The following is a 4,395-nucleotide window of genomic DNA, read 5'->3' on the forward strand; positions in this document are numbered from 1 at the left end:
GGAAAGGAAGGAAAGGAAGGAAAGGAAGGAAAGGAAGGAAAGGAAGGAAAGGAAGGAAAGGAAGGAAAGGAAGGAAAGGAAGGAAAGGAAGGAAAGGAAGGAAAGGAATGGAAGGAAAGGAAGGAAAGGAAAAGAATATCATGGAATGAAAAAACAGAACCATTATCAGTTCAAAATTCTCTGCTAAAAAAGAACTTTTCCTTATTAAAAAAATATTTCCTTATTTTAATAAACAAAGTTTTTGTAAATTTTTTCCTCAAATAACTTTAATTTTAAGTTCATTAATTGTAACAAGTAAATAAAAAACGTACATTTTTTTCTTTTATTTATAAAAAATAGGATGTGAACAATTAAGTTGTTGTTAGTCGTAAACTTAAACATTTTTTTAATTTCGCTTAATACATTAGATTATGTGCAAAAAAAACACGAAAACAAAAAAAACTTTTGTAGTAAAGTCCCTTTTTCCAAGCGGCACATTTTTTCTACACTATTCTTTACTCTGTTGTGGATTATAAGTTTTCGTTGCTTTATTTTCCTGTTTGTTCGAGTAACAAAAAATAATGTTTTGTTTGCTTTATGTGTAGGTGTCTGTCTGTCTTTTACATTGTTTTCTTTTCTCTCTTCATCTGCCTTTCTTTCGTTATTCTTTCTTTAAAGTTTAAAGTAACATTTGTAAAAGTTTAATTGAGAAAGTTAAAGAATTTCAATTAACCATGGACATTCGTTACAATTTTTTCTTCAATGTTCACCATCAACAATACATTTTGTAGCCGCAGTCATTGTGGGAGTTCAAACTTTTGTAGTTTTTTTCTTTGGAAAATTGGTAAAAGATTTAAAGGAATTTAATGTTCGGATTGTTAAATATTAAGGGAATACCAGGAAGTAGAGATGACATTTAATTGTATACAAAGGACTTGTTGAAAAGCTTACAGGGATTTTAATTAAACGTTTACCGGACTGTGTTTCCATTAATATCAATCACAAGTTTTCTTACAAGAAATACATTTAAAATACTGCATTAACTAATTTTATGAAACTACATTGTGAATTTGGTACAGTTGAGGGTTTTAAAATAGCACTACTGGGAACATGTGACAAAGATGTCAGACTTATTTGTCTGGCATCTTTAGTGTATTAAGTTTATCTGCTCTTGGGAACTAAAATCACATTACACTTTGTCCATTGAATAGGAATGTAGGTCCAAGAAAGACGGGCTGTGTGTAAGTTCCCTAGCCAAGGAGCAACAGGGTTAATACTGTTAAGGGCCAGGCGCTTTGTAACGTCAAAGCTCTTGATTGTCCATCGAATAATTTCGTCATCAATAAATACTCGTGTTGAATTTAGAGAGAAGTATATTGAATCTGCTATAAAAATACAAACGAGAAAGTATGTATTTAGATGAAGCCCTATGGCTTCCTATACAACTGTGACTTCGACGTCGACGTCGACGTCGTAAGGATCAGAGTACTGAGAACTATCGCCTATCCTACGCCAACTTTATATTACCAAGAACATTATCCATTAAACCCGTCTTCAAGAACTATTCAAGAAATGTAAAAAAGAAAGGATGGATGTAAAGAAAGATAAGGAAGATAAAGAAAGGACAGAAAGAAAGGAAAATAATGAAAGGAAGGAAGTAAAGGAAATAAAGGAAAGAAAGGAAGGAAGGCAAGGAAAGGAAGGAAAGGAAGGAAAGGAAGGAAGGAAAGGAAGGAAAGGAAGGAAAGGAAGGAAAGGAAGGAAAGAAAGGAAAGAAAGGAAAGAAAGGAAAGAAAGGAAAGAAAGGAAAGATAGGAAAGAAAGGAAAGAAAGGAAAGAAAGGAAAGAAAGGAAAGAAAGGAAAGGAAGGAAAGGAAGCAAAGAAAGGAAAGAAAGGAAAGAAAGGAAAGAAAGGAAAGAAAGGAAAGGAAGGAAAGGAAGGAAAAGAAGGAAAAGAAGGAAAGGAAGGAAAGGAAAGGAAGGAAGGAAAGGAAGGAAGGAATAAAATTAAGGAAAGGAGGGAAATAAAGGAAAGATTTTCGACCAGTTTTGAAAAAAAACAATTTAAATGCATGAAATGAAAATTATTGGAAAATATTATTATCCTGCTCCCAACTGTAAGCATAAACAATACACATTTAAGCAATCATTTTTTTATTCGTTAAATTTTCTTGTACGTGTATGAACTTCCGTTTAATAGTATTTTTTGAAGTAGCAAGTACTTACAACTCTCCTCATTTTGCTGTTGTTGTTAATTTCTTTCATATGCCCTGTAATTTCTTTGCACACTTTTTTTCCTTTCATCTGAACTTTAGCTAAAGCTGAAGCGTCTGCTTGTTCTTTAAAAAAACATTGCTGTTTGGGAATTATAGCGAAAAGAGGAAGAATTGTTTAAGTATTTCTTTTTCTTTGTTCTTTTTAGCCTTAAGCTGTAGAATACACTTCTGTTGTCTTGTACTTGTACTTAAAGAAGGCAAAGATGCCTTAATAGCTTCATCATACACATGCTTAAAAGGCAATCAGGCAAGTTTGCAGACAGTATGAGGACGTAGTTTGGTTTGGGCAGTTTTTGCTGTTGGTGCTTACAGTTGATTGTTGTCAGTGTTAATGTTAGTAGTTGGTGTGTGTATTTAATATCCTATTAGTGTTATTAAAAGGCTAAAGAACTGAGTTTAATATTGGTGGAATGAGAGTGATAAGAATGTTGGTATTTGGGTGGCTTCAGTTGAACTTAGTTTCAATATGACGTAAAAGCGAGGGTTGGTATATAAACTAACTGATCCTTAATATCAAGCTAATTTGGGGTATAAAACCAGATCATGCAAGCAACTATTTATAAAGAGGAAATACTGTATGAAGGGAGAAAGGAAGGACAGGAAGGAAGGTAAGTTAAGAAAGGAAAAGAAGGAAATTAAATAAAGTAAGCAAAGGAGGGAAAGAAAGCGAAGGAAGGAAGCGAAGGAAGACAGGAAAGAAAGAGAGCGAAAAAAGGAATGGAAGGAAAGGAAAGAAAGGTAGGAAAGGTAGGAAAGGTAGGAAAGGAAGGAAAGGAAGGAAAGGAAGGAAAGGAAGGAAAGGAAGGAAAGGAAGGAAAGGAAGGAAAGGAAGGAAAGGAAGGAAAGGAAGGAAAGGAAGGAAAGGAAGGAAAGGAAGGAAAGGAAGGAAAGGAAGGAAAGGAAGGAAAGGAAGAAAAGGAAGGAAAGGAAGGATAGGAAGGAAAGGAAGAAAAGTTTAGTTGTAAATTTCAAGTTTTGATTTCTCTAAATTGTTTAATCTAACCTCGTACAAATTATTATCGTGTAAGTTTCTTCTCCAAAAGATAAACTTCATTTCATGATTTTCAACATTATTTAGTTTTTTTGTTGTTGTTCTGTTTGTAGCTATTGTATTTTAATACATGATCTTTATAAACCATTGATGATGTGTCTTTTTTCTCGCTACTACCACTACTACTCCAACTCTTGTAATTGTATTTTTTTCTAACAAAAGATACCAAAATATTGTTACTTTTAATTGAAACTTTTGTTGAACTTAATTGTTCTTATTATTGTTATTGTTGTTGCTGTGATCAATTTTGTATGAAGTTGATAATGGAAAGTTGTGCTTTTGGAGCAGCGCAGTTTTAATTCCCTGCACTTGGTATTATTTTGTGATTATTTTGTTAAACTTCTTCATTAAATACATTCTTCGAAATAAATTGTACATGTTTTATTAGCAATTACGTTTATTTCCTTTGTTTCGAAAATGTTTCGTTTTTTTATCAGTAATTTTATTCTTTGACTTTATGGTGTGTGAATACTACTTTCTAAACTTACAATCATAAAGACATTAGGGAATTTTATATCTATTATATTTAAACCATATGGGAGAGTTATTATACGTGAAGCTAATGGAGTTGAATGTATTGAAATGTGTGAGTAAAAGTATTTATTTATGTGTATTAGTTAATGTAGTGTTCAATATATTATCAAAGAGAAATTCTATAGGGATTTAATGTTAATAAAATATGAAGAACACTAATTTATTTTAAGAACAAAAGAGGAATGTAGTGGAAGGCTTAAAACAAGTTATTTAAAGTAGATTCTTAGTAGTAATACGTATACGTTTTGTTTAAATCTAAATATGTATAATTATATAACTCATACGCCTTGTGTTTCAATTTTAGTAATTTAATTCATTCGATTTGGTATAATCTCCAAGATTTTCAAAGTTTCCGTCTGAAGATGCAGAAAATGTAAGGGCTGATGAAACGAAATAGGAAATAAAGAGAAGGAAGGAAAATATGGACAAGGAGGAAAAGAAGAAAAGAAAGGTATGAAGGGATAGAAAGAGAAGAAAGGGAAAGATGGACAAGAAGAAAAAGAGGAAAAGAAAGGAATGAAAGAAAGGAAGGAAAGGAAGAAACGGTAGGAAAGG

This window comes from Lucilia cuprina, chromosome 5, assembly GCF_022045245.1.
Source record: "Lucilia cuprina isolate Lc7/37 chromosome 5, ASM2204524v1, whole genome shotgun sequence".
Lineage (NCBI taxonomy): Eukaryota > Metazoa > Arthropoda > Insecta > Diptera > Calliphoridae > Lucilia > Lucilia cuprina.